Raw genomic sequence first — 13,444 nt, forward strand, 5'->3', positions numbered from 1 at the left:
CTCAATCTGACCAGAATTTATCATTCCATCTTTCCTTGTGCCTCACCCTCTTGGACCTGATTCTTTCCCCTCATTGTGACCTCTGGTTCTTCCAATTCCTGACTTTTCTTTCCTTCTTTTCTCAGTCTTGACTCAGATTTAACCAATTTGACTCTGCATCCTCCTCTATTCTCACATCTCTTATCTCATTCTGTTGCTACTAATCCTAAAACTTCTGGGCTGGATTACTTCTACTAGCCATCTCCTCTGAGCCTTTGTGAGTGCAGCTGAAGCACAGAAGCATTCTGAGTGTGCTATAAATTTGTTATCCAACTACAACTGGTTCCTCCTGGTAACAAGGCAATCCTTTTATAGTTCCCTAATTGTTTCCCTATTTCATTTGCCACAAAAACTCTTCTCTTTCTCACTACTCTCTCAGCTGAGAACCAGACCTCTTATTTTTATTCAGATAATTGAGTCCATACCATTTGAGCCTCCCTATTCTCTTCCCTTCATCCCCAAACTCCTACTCTCTCTTTTCCAGTTTCTTGTAATGACGAGGTCCTTCCCCTTGCCAAGGCCTAGCCCTCTAAATTTACCCTTAATGATGATGAATGATCCCATCCCTTCCAGTCTTTTCCAGCATATTGCCACCTCAATCATCTCTCCTCTCTGATCTTTAACCTTTATCTGTTGGTTTCATCCCCACTGCCTTCAGATGCAAAAGTATGTCACAAATCTCCATTAGATCCCATAGGTTCCTCAAGCTGTCATCCTTCTTTCTCCCATTTTCATTCACAATTAGAAAAAGTCTATGTTTATTGTTTTTAATTCCTTCTCAGTCTTCAAATCTTTGCAGTCTGGCTTGCAACCTCTTCAACTCAGTTGAAACTGTTCTCTCCAGAAGTTACCAGTGATTTCATAAGTGCCAAATCTGGTGGTCTTCATCAGCCTCATGACCTCCTTCCTACTTATGATACTATTGACCGGTGTCCTCTATGCTCTTTCCTCTCTGGGCTTTAGTAACACTTTGTCATCGTTCCCTTGGACCCTTCCTGCCTCTATGACAGTTCCTTTTCAGTCTCTTGCTGAATCATCATTCTTAACCTCTTCTATAACAGTGGGTTAAATCACAATATGTAAAAACTCATCTATCACAAATATCAGATACATTGTTGTGATTGGTTTGCTTTTCAAATGTGTGATGAAAAAAAACCACTCTGACTAGTGATACCTATAAAAAGTCAGCTCCTGTATGTGCAAATTTAAATGTCTAAGATAGGGGTGGGGAACATGCAACCTTGAGCCCACTTGTGGCCTTCTGGGTCCTTGGGTGAGGCCTTTTGACTGTGTCCAAGTTTTACACCCCTGGTCTAAGAGAATGAGATCAGAGAGATATACGGAGGGAGAATGGCAAAGATCTGTAGTGAAGTTCACAGTGGTTAGAAATGCCAGCTGAGGTAATGAAAAGCAGCTGCTTTGACTGTAGAGAAGAGGATCAGAAATAGAGTGAATACAGATCTCAATTCTAAGCCTTGATAATCTTGGGAAAGCCTGAGAGATCTCTGCACTTTGATGGTATAATTAATGAATGCTACAAATAGCTAATAGTGGCTTATTAAAGTTAATGGTTTGATTTCAGCTTGGAAGATCTTCAGTATAATACATTGGGGAGATCATCTTCAACTTTTTTCTTTTCCCCTCACCGAGTTGGATAAAGGCCTAGTTTGTGTTTATAAAATTTGCAAATGCCACAGAATCTGGAAGGGAGAGTTAACACAATAAGTGATATATCAGAATTTAGAAAGATCTTGACAGATGAGTCTTGACAGTCACCAGAACATTGGCCTGGGTATAATAAGGTGAAGTCTAATAAGACTAATAGTAATCTGAGGCTTGAGTTTTTAAAAGATTATTAACAAATACAAGATAAGAGAGGCATGGCTATCATTTTAGTTTTGAAAATCTGGAATTTTTAGTGGACTAGCAGCTTAAGATAAGTCTGCAGTTTGAAATGGCAAACAGGAAACCTAATGTGACCATCTTGTATTGAGAAGCATGCTGTCTAGGATTATGAAGCTGATAGAATAGGGACAGGTGCTAGACCTATGGTTTCTTTTGTTTATGGAACTCCACTAGTAATGCAGATTGACATCTTCTCAGGAATTTATGGTCATTGAGACATTAAGTGTCTTGCTCAGGGTCACATAGTCATTATGTATTAGAGATGGTATGTGAACCTAGGTATTCCTGACTCTAAAGCCAGTGTTCTGTTTTATCCACTAGGACAGGCTGTCTTGTTATACCATGATAGTTTTGTTCATACTTTGCTCTGGTCATTCCACATTTGGACTAATGTATTCAGTTTTGGCTACCACAATTCAAGAATAAGTGGTAGTATCCAGAAGGGACCAGACAGGACAGTGACAGACCATATTGATGGAAGGAACTGGAGAAGCTGTCTTTGAATCACTGTCATGTGGATGAGAATGAAACTACTTTTGCTTTGCCCAAGGATACAGAAATGAGAGCAAGGGAGTAGAGGTTGCAGAGAGGCAAATTTAGCTTTAATTCAAGGTAGAAATTTACCAGTAATTAGAAATATCCAGAAGTGGAATGGGCTGCCCTACAAGGTGTACAGTCCTTATTATGGATGTATTATTGGAAGTCTTTAATCAAGGTCTGGATGACCATTTGTTGCATATATTGTAGGGGGGGACTTTCTCCCCTATATATATATGTGTGTATAGATAGATAGATAGATAGATAGATAGATAAATAGATATATATATAGAGAGAGATATAGAAACAAGTGACGAGTGCAGACCCCTTCCAACTTTGAAAATCTGTGGTAGAATAAGGTTCCAAAAAGGATGAGATAATTGTTGAAAGTGGTAGTGATGGGGTGCTTGGGATCTATATTTGTAAACTCAATTTGTAATACCAATTTGTCACATCAGTAATGGTGGGGTGCTTGGGATCTATATTTGTAACATCAATTTGTAATACCACTTTGTAACATCAGTCTGTGAAACCAGTTTGTAAAATTACACACCCTCCCTCCCCAGTCTCAGAGCATTAATTCTGCCCAGCAACAACTCATGAATTGTTTATCTCAGCTTGGAACAGTGACAGGCTACACCTATCAGTCCTTCACAAAAGTATCTATAAACATTCCAGCTCAGACAACTATTATCTCCCCCTTGTATAGCGTCTTGCTGCCCCCATGAATCCTTTGGTACCCTATCTCTAGGTTGACTCCTTGGCTGCCTCAATGAATCCTTCAGGACCCTATCTCTGGGTTAACTCCTTAGCCTATTATCCACTGAGGGAGTGAGCCTTGGTTCCCAGACATCAGTCTTTTCAAACATGACACTGATGGGTGGCAGACTGGGCACCTCTCCATCAGCCCTTGACCACTAGCCGACTTAGTGACATTTCAAGCTTAAAACCACACCTCCAGGTAGCCCCACCCCGTTGGTTTTTTTCCCAGTGAATCATGGGCAATACGCCTGAGCAGTTACATTAAAAATGCATGTTCCTTTAAACACTGTCCCCACCTTAACTCCTCCCTAATCCCACCCTTAATCACCTAGTTAGCATAATTGGCATGGGTTCTACTATGGATTATCCTATAAAAATCTTAATTCTACCCCTTTGAGGTTGCAGGTCTCCCTAAAGGACCCTTGCCCGCTGTAAAGCGTAAAATAAACTTTTACAACTCTGACTCCAAGTCTGCTTGGGCCTACTGAATTCTTTCAAGACTGAATCACAGGCTTTCTGGTCTTAGATAAGATCAGAGATCCTGCTGAATCTATTGTGAGCCATCCCTCATCAGTAGGGTTAGAACTTCTGGCCAAGATGCCTTCCTTGAATGAAGGCAGTTTCCATAGACCTACTCAAGCAAGAGCCCAAAAAATCTCACCTGGCCAAATAGTGATCAAGAAATAAGTAAGTGATGTACAAGAAGCCAGCCAGAAGCCTACTTAGCAACAGGGGGCCTCCAGTAAAGCCAGTGCCAACAATTAGGCAAACAAGCTGGCAGACTTCAGTGTGAGCAGAGATACATGTAACCTGTAAAGCTTTGTGTCTGGAGAAAATAAGAGTGAAGGACTCCCATGCGAAAACCTAAGGGTGGTCATAAATCCATACTGGGTACCTTGGAAGCCATCAATAATGGGTTCCTTTTTTCCTAGCACTCTGATCTGAGATGCCTTAGAGGGTCCTGAATATCCAGAACTCTGAATACAAAAGATTCAGTGGGAAGGTCTACTACTGGCAGGTAGAGGTCTGAGTAGGAACCCAGGTGAACCTGGTTGAGATGATCAGGAACTGATCATTCTGACCCCAAAATACAGCAGGGAGTAGAACTTGGCAATTGCACAAAACCCCAATTCAGGAACTAAGGCTAAAGAAATGAATACACAGATACACTGACCACTATAGAGAATTATTTTAGATCCAGAGAAGCCCCCAAACTGAACCTAGAAGTCGAGAGTAACTCCATAAGAACTGCAAACAGAAACTCCAAAGGTAAAAGAAAAAAAAGGATTTTCCATAAGAACTACATGAATACATAGAAGAGATGGAAGAAATAAAAAGAAGTAAAAACTCTGAAGGAAAGAATTGGAAGGAGAAGAAATCACTTAGAACAGAACTAGTGATAAACCTTATGCAACTAATAGACTGCCTGAAAATTAAAATAGACCAAACAGAAATCAGTGATTATATGAGGCAGCAATAAATTTTGGAATAAAACTAAAAGATTGATAAGAATAGAAGTATACAAAATATCTGATACCAATAAGAATTGACCTTTAAAACAGGTCAAGGAGAGAGATTTTAAGAATCATTGGACCTCCTGAAAACCTTGATATTAAAAAAAGACCATATTCTATATTTCAGGATATCATAAGTGAAAACTGCACAGATATATTAGTATCAGGGGAGAAAGTGAAGATAGAAGGAATTCACCAATCATCCCCTAAAAGAACCCCCTTCCTCCAAATCCAGAGTTTCTTCATCAAAGAAAAAAATATTGCAAGCATCTAGAAAGGAATTCAAGTATTAAAAAGACACAGTCAGGATCATAAAAACATATTCTACTGTACTAGCATATTTTACTATAAACAACAACAAATGATAGCTTTTGGGATACAGTATTTCAGTTATAGCAAATGATATGGGGCTTAAAATAAAAAATAACTTATCCCAGTAGACTGAGTAAAATCTTACAGGAGGCATACTGTATTCTTAAAGGTATAGAGGCCTTTCAAGCATTTCTGATGAAAAGACCAGAGCTAATTAACAATTTTAAAATATAACCCCAAAAATCAAGAGAAACCTAGAAAGGTAAATTTATTTGAGCAATTGAAAGAAACTGTATGATGATGTAGAGGAGATGAAGAAAAAAGTGTCCCTTCAGAAATCTTAGTGTCTCCAAAAGCTATTAATGAAGTTAAATAAGAACAGAATACCCTGGTGGTGCATAGGTTTTTGGAACACCATTCTCTCCTGGTTTTCCTCCTACCTGTTGGACCTGTTCTCTGTCTCATTTGCTGAACACTCCTCCTATCATGTCCTGAACCATAGTTGTCCCTTAGGGTTCTGTCCTGGGCCCTCTTCTCTTCTCCCTCTATGCTACTACAGTTGGTGATCTTACCAGCTCCTAAGGATTTAATTATTTAATTACCATCTTTATACCGTAGCAACATCATCTTCCCAGTCCATCAGGCTCCCAGCACTGGAGTTACCTTGGATTCCTCTCATTCTCCATATCCAAGCAGTTGCCAAGGCATGTCAGTTTGACCAGTGCACTGTCTCTCAAATGCTGGTGGGTCTACCTGCCTCAAGTCTCTCTCTCCACTTGAATCCATTATCAATTGAGCCAGTAACATGATTTTCCTAAAATGAGCAGATTGCAGATCTGCTCATCTTGCCCCATGGCCCCCGCTACTCCCCAATATACTCCAGTGGCTTCCAGTTGCCTCTTGGAGCAGATACACAATGCTCTGTATGTTTCATATGCTTTCATATCCTAGCATCTTATCTTTCTAGTCTTTTTTACATTTCACTCCCCAACAACAGTAATGTGTATTCTTTGATCCGCTGACACTGGCTTCTTGGCTGTTCCACAAACAAGACCCTCCATCTCCAGGCACTGGGAGTTTTTTTCTAGCTGTCCTTTATTCCTGAAGTACTCTCCAACTACTGACCTCCTTGGTTTTCTTTTAGTCTAAATGAAAATCCTGCCTTCTACGGGAAGCTTCCCCTAATTCCTCTTCATTCCAGTGCTTTCTTTTAATTAGTTCCTGTTTATCCAGTATAGCTTGCTTTGTACATATTTGTTTGCATACTGTCACCCCCTTAAGCTTCTTGAGCTCAGAGACAGCCTTTTGCTTTTCTTTTTTTTTGGTATCCACAAAGCTTAGCACAGTGCCAGACTTTTAGTAGGTGCTTAATAAATGTTTATTGATTGAATGATTCTATACTGAAGGTTTTAAGTAGAGAAAGAGAAGGCAAGGCACAAGGAATATACTAGTAGAGACTGGTCAAAGAAGGAAGTGGAATTTGCAATTTTTCATAATTGGGATATGTGAGAAGAAGCATACAAACATGCAGGAAAGGCTGGAACCATGGCTGTCTTTTTAACCTCTTTGAAATGAACAGAGAGGGATTTAGAACCCACACAAACACACACAAACAGTTTAATGTACAAATGTGTTAAATTCAACAGAGAAAAAAGTGGAAATGGAGAGAATGATGAAATGGATGTGTAATAATGAGGGGATTGTTATAAGCAAAACTAACTTCTCCTTCTGAAGGGGGTACTCAAAGGGAGGGGAAGCAAAAGGACTTGGAATTTTAGAGAGTACCCGTCAGATGAGGATTAGATGAATTAATTTGTGAGGTGTTTACCACAAATGGTTAGAGGGATGATTTGAGAGAATCCTGGGAAATAGGATCCAGAGTGAAGTGAACAGAAATGGAAATCAGTTTATACAGTGAAAACAAAAAGGAAAAATAACCTTGAAATACTTTATAACTCCTTGAGTCAAATCAGTGCTCAGCCAAACTTGCAGTCGGCATGAAGAAGCATGGCTCCCTCCTGCTTGACAGTAAGGTGTGAAAGACTATAGAAAGTGACATTTGGGACATGGCCACTGTGCATATAGTTATTCCACATCAAGGGGGTTAGCTGGAAAATCCATGTAAAATGTTTTGGCCCTCCATATCAGAGAAGTCTGAATTATGATGGTATAATATTATACAATACAATACATATATTTTATGTATTTCTGAGTTTTTAAACTTTTCTGTGTCATCTGCTAGCCTTTGTGTGTCTGTGCCTTCCATAAACACCCCCAAATTCTCATTTAATTTCTTATGCCAACTCATGATATATGGAAACTGTGATAGGGAAAGTCGTTACATAGAAGGGATAACTGTATTTGTTTTCCTTGACTGTGTTTGTTTGTTGCAGTCAATCAGTCAGTAAACATTGAATGCCTACTATGTGGCACTAAATGCTGTGGACACAAAGGAAAGCAAAAGAGGTCCCAAGTTAACGAGGGCAGACAATATGTGTACAGAAGCTGAAAAGGGCAGGTACCCAGTTTGGGTGTTCCAGAGCAGTGCAACCTGCTGAGATAAAAGATGGCTGCCCTGGATGCCCTTTTCCCTAGATGAATAACCAATATGGGTATACTTCATATGACAACTTATTGTATTGAATTTGTATTGAATAAAAAGAATGGATAAATGCAAGGAATAATCTGCATTACCTGAAAATGGTGATGTAATGTAATTTTTGGATCATTCATGTAGCTGGTTATGTGGATCAGCTGATTTCCTGATTTAGTAGTTCCAGTTTAGTAGTGGTGAGATTCCATTTTTTTTACATCTGATTTCTTCCATACCACTGACTTTAATAAAATAATTTCCTAAATGCTGCTATTCTTCAGATGATAATTAAACCCATGGAACCTCATAAAGGCACCAAATGGAGCCTTTCTTTTTCTCCCAGTTGTTAATTCCCTCCCTCCAAAACTATCTTGTATTTAATTGCCTTGTATATATTTGAATTTATTCACTCTATATTTGTGGTATATCTGTCTTGTCTGTCCATCTATCTGAATGTAAGCTGTTACTAGAAATTATTTCACTTTTTATGCTTGTATCCTCAGAGTGTAGCACAGGGCCTGGCACATAGTAGGCACTTAATAGGTGTTTGTTGGTTAAATGATATGATCTCTGTTGAATAGAACCAGAGAGGTTGTTAATTATTTATTATGTGGTTCCTGCAATGGCTTGGTCTTTCTCTCAGAGTGGGTTTTTCAATGGAAGCAAAGCTTATACTTAGCTTATGATCTTCTCTTTTGGACTCTAGAAAACCAGCTTTCAAGACTCTACAGCTACTATTTGTTATATAGAGTACTTACTTTAGCTCTTAACTTGAAGAAAATATTAGTATTTACTTTACAAATTCAAATGAAAAGCTAAATGTTAAACATAAGTGATAATAGGTGTTCTCACTATTTACCTGATTAAATCTAAAGCAATGGGGCATCAACTACATTTCATAACTGGGCAATAGAATTCACTTATTTCAACTTTTTTTTTTTTTAAAGCAATTGTAACTTGCTCAAGGTTACATGGCCAGTTATTTCTGGGTGTGGTGCTAAGTGTCTGAGCCCAGATTCGATCCCAGGTCATCCCGACTCTGGGGCCAGTGCTCTTACTCACTGTGCTACCTAACTTATTTCGACTTTTAAAGTTTTATTTCAATGGAATTTTATAGAAGAATAATTATATGTCAAACTAAACATCAGGAATGTGCTAAAGTGGCCTTTTAACAGTTTTGAAAGATGAAAATGAGATGGAAATATTAAAATACTTAGGAAAATCTGATTTTGGCTAATGTAATTTCAACATTACTTCCACCAAACTATTTTGTCACTTCTTAAAGCTGAATTGTTTCAGTTATATTTTATTCCTTCTGCTGATGCTTACTATGTCTACAAGGAATTGCTGACTCTTTGAGCCAAAACCTTTGAGGGCATATATCTACATAACAACATTATTTTACAAGGATCAGTAAACTTGTAGATCTCAGTGGTTTAAAACAAAACAACACCTTGTAATCATTGCTCTAGCCTATATGGTATCTTAAATAATTCTATATTATTTAAAGTTAGTGACTAAGTACCCAGGGATCTTCAGAACTCACTTTCTTCAGTTTTGTATTTCTGTATCTATCATTAATTACAGAGCTCTTTAAAAGGTTCCTACAGTGATATTTACTTTATCTATTAATCAATTCCAGCCACTTGACCTTAAACTTAACTTAAAGTTAAGTTTAGACTTGGGAGTTTGCATATAGTTTTTTGTTTTCATAATGAATAGGACGTCTTATTATAGAAGCATAAAATAATTGAATTTCGGAGTAGAAGTCATCTAATTTTACCCCATATTTTACAAATGAGATTTTGATGCATTTGAGTTAAGCTTAATTAGATCACCTTTAGAATTATGATTGCCTGATTTTGGGCGTCAGATGTAGCTAGTGTTAAATATAAGGTTAATGTCTCATCATGTCCCCCATCCTGCCTCTCTCTCATGATATAAACAGATGCATTGATAGAATGTTGATTAGGAATAGCTAGCAGTGGAATTTGATTGAAATGTAGACTGGATAAAAAGAGAATGTTAAATAATGATAGAGATAGGGCTTGATTTTGGAAGGCCTCATGCCAAGGTAAAGAGTTTTTATTTAACCCTGTAGGCAATAAGGAGCCATTATTTTTTTGAGTAGGAGAATAACATGGTTGACATGTGCTTTAAGAAGATTTTTTTGGAAACAGGAGGACAGATTAGAAAACAGATCAATTTAAGGAGACCAAGCAGAATGCTCTTGCCCTAGATATAAGAGGTGATTGGAGCCTGAATTGGTGGGGTGGTTTTGTGAATGGAGAGCAGGGCAGCTGATAAGAAATGGTGCTGCTGAAAGAGAAGGAAAAGGTAGGGACGATTCTGAGGTTACAGACTTGGAGGACTAGTTGGATGGTGATTTTTGTAACAGAATTATAGTAACAGGCTGCTTAAGCGACCAGGTGGAACAGGAGCATGTAGTGGACAGCCAGGACCATCCCAGCCCCCGCTGCACTATTCCCAACAGGCAGTGCCTACGTTTAGCCGATCGTTGTCCCCATTATCTGCACTGCTGCCTGAAGTGACCTAGAACCCTACTCCACTCTATCCCTCAAGCTCCCTGCCCCACCTTCTGAGCAAGCATTGATTGGGCACTCCATCTGCCCAACCATTGTTTCCTCCCATGTCTGCTAGGCCTCTGGATTCTAAGGACCATGAACCTTTTTCATCTGTCCTGAAGCCAAATCCCTCCTTTATGTGTTTTCCCCCCTAATTAGAATGTAAACACCTTGATATCAGGGGCTGTTTCCCTTTTATCTTTGTATTCCCAGTGCTTAGTACATAGTTGGTATTTAATGGGTTTCTTAATTTCAGATAGGAAAGTTAAGAAAATTGGCAAGTTTTGAAGGGGATAATGATTTTCACTTTGGACATGTTGAGTTTTAAGATGTTGATTGGAAATTTAAGTAAATATTTCCTGTAGGAAATTAGAGATTTTGGATTGGAATTCCAGAGGGATTAGGGCTATATGTAATGAATTTGAAGCCATCTGCATAGTAATAAATAGTAATAGTAATTGAGCTCAGGGAAGCAGGTGATAATACCAAAGATGATAGCATAGAGATAAATGAGAAACCATCTCAGGATAGTCTTAGGGGACAGTCACAGGTGGAGAGGCAGTAGATGAAAAATACTTGCCACACAAAGTTGAGGAGTGGATAGAAACATTCAGGGAGAACCAACAGAGACAAGGGAGATGGGAGCAGAAGGGAACTGTAGAACAATGTCATAGAAGTCCCATGAAGTGAAAATATCCAGGAGACAAAAGGGGGGACAACGTAATAAACTGTATAGAAACCAAAAAGAGGGAGACGCAGGGCAGTGAAATACGAGGCCAGGGCGTTGAGATTTGAGCAGGTAGTGAGAAGGGAGGGATGGGGGGCAGGAGGGGACAAACAGACAGAGACAGACAGAGAGAGGATGATAGCTTAAAGGGATGTCAGGGTCAAAGGAAGATTTTTAAAGAAGAATAGGTAAATCCTGGACGTATTTTTTGGCATTTAGGGAGGAGCCAATAGATAGGGACAGATCAAAGATGAGAGAGAAACAGATGGAATGATCAAAGGGGCAAGCTCCTAAAAGATAAAGAAAAGATGGGATCAGGGCACAAGTAAAGGGGTTAGACTTGGTCAAGAGGAAGACCACTTACTCAGACACTGTAGCAAAGGAGAAGAGGACATGGAAGATGTAGAGAAGTTTTGAGGTGTGTAGTAGAAAAGATGCAAATGCTCCCAGTGGAGATGAAGTAATCTGTGAGAAAAGGTATTATGGGTAATTTGGAATGAGCATAAGATCTATGTTTAACATTATACAGTACCTTAGAGGTCTTCTATTTTAACCCCCTTCTTTTACTGAGGTCCATGGAAGTCAAGTACCTACCTAATAGCAGAAATAGGATTTGGACCCAGGCCTTCTGACCCCCAAGTTCAGGTTCAATGTATTCCCACTCACACACACCCCCCTCCCTCCACTATATTATACCAGCTCTCTTGACGAAAGTATTTTGGAGTGGACACTGTGGTAACTGATAGACAGATAGTCGAGGGAGAATAAAAGGATTGCCGTGCAACAGTGATAGCCAGATAAACATTAGATAGCATGAATTTGTAATGGACCCAATTGACATAGTTTCATGATTGTGTCTAGCAATATTCAGCAGCTTAGGAATAGGAATAAGACAGTCAGTCAGTAAGCATTTATTAAGTACCTACTATGTGCAAGGCATTGTGCTAAATATTGAGTGTACAGTTATGATGAAGAAAGATAGTTTCTTCTGTCAAGGAGCTTAACAGTCGAATGGGGTAGGAAGCTGAAAGGAGTGAGGGAGAAAGTACCAGGCTTGAAGGTATATGATGGAGAAGTCTGAAGGAGGCAAGCAGAGGTATTTCAAGGTTTAGGAATTAGAGTACAAGAATGGTGATAGGAAGATTGGGGGGGAGGGGGGATGTATTTAAGGATTGAGAGTCCCTAGTTGAACTGCTAAACTCCAGTGTCTTGAAGAAGAGAGTAAAGTAAGGCCAGAATGGAGGGGTTAGAGGGAATGGCGGTCATAGTCAAAAAGAATGAGGCAGAATGAGAGAGAGAGAGAGAGAGAGAGAGAGAGAGAGAGAGAGAGAGAGAGAGAGAGAGAGAGAGAGAATCAGTTAATTAGCATGGATTTTTGAGCACCTGATGTATTCTAGGCACTGTCCTAGGTGCTGAGGATGGAAATACACAGAATGAAATAATCTTGAGCACCGAGGGAGCTTGTATTCTGATAGGGGAAAACAGATGTCCCCAAAGTCTTAGTGCATTCTAAAGCTATTAAAGTTTAAAACTACACTGACTGTTAGGACATCATATGTATATGTATGTGTATGTATACATATACATAGATTTATACACACGTGTATATGTTTATATACAAACACATAGAGAATGAATATAAAGAGAATAAATACAAGGTAGTAAAATAAAGTGGGCAGCTAGCAGTTGGAGGGAATCAGAAAAAGCCTTCATGTTTAGAAAGAACGTGAGACTTGAGCTTCTCCTTATAGGAAATAAGGATCTCTGAGGCAGAGATGAAGGAGTGGAGTTCGCATGTCAGGTGTGGAGAATGCTCAGTGCACAGTCCCAGAGACAGGAGATGGAATGTTACATTCTCAGGAACTGAGAGGACAACCAGTTTGGCTGAGTCTCGGAGTGCCACATGTGCGCATGCACACATGCACACATCGCAGTACCTGGCATGTCATGGGCACTCAAAAAATGTTTATTCATTGATTGATACATACACAGTGAGATTGCAAGGAGAGTTTGGGGCCCAGAAGAACTTTGAAAAGGAATTTTGAGATATAGTTATATAATGTATAGGGTATGTGTCTGTGTGTGTGTATATGTATATATGTGTGTGTGTATTTGTATGAATGGTGTATAGCATATATATATATATATATATATATAGCATATATGGGTGGGGGCTGGGATCAGGGGCATAAGTTGAGATCCTGCTTCTGGTCACTTTTGTGACCTTGGGCAAATCACTTAACCTCCTTGGGCTTTAGCTTGTTGATCTGTAAGGTGAAGAATATAGATGAGATGGGGTTGAAAGTTCCTTCTAACTCTAAGTTTCTGATCTTGTAATAATATAAATGGAGTTTATATTTGTTAATAAAGGCAAAAGAGACCATTGGAATTTATTATTTAGGGGAGAGACATAGTCAGATCTACAGTTCTGTCTTTGATTTCTTTGTAGTAAACTCAGTAGTGAAATCTG

The sequence above is a fragment of the Petaurus breviceps genome, unplaced genomic scaffold (genome assembly GCF_028583685.1).
Source record: "Petaurus breviceps papuanus isolate PSGF00001 unplaced genomic scaffold, PetGlider_PUasm1.0 154, whole genome shotgun sequence".
Lineage (NCBI taxonomy): Eukaryota > Metazoa > Chordata > Mammalia > Diprotodontia > Petauridae > Petaurus > Petaurus breviceps.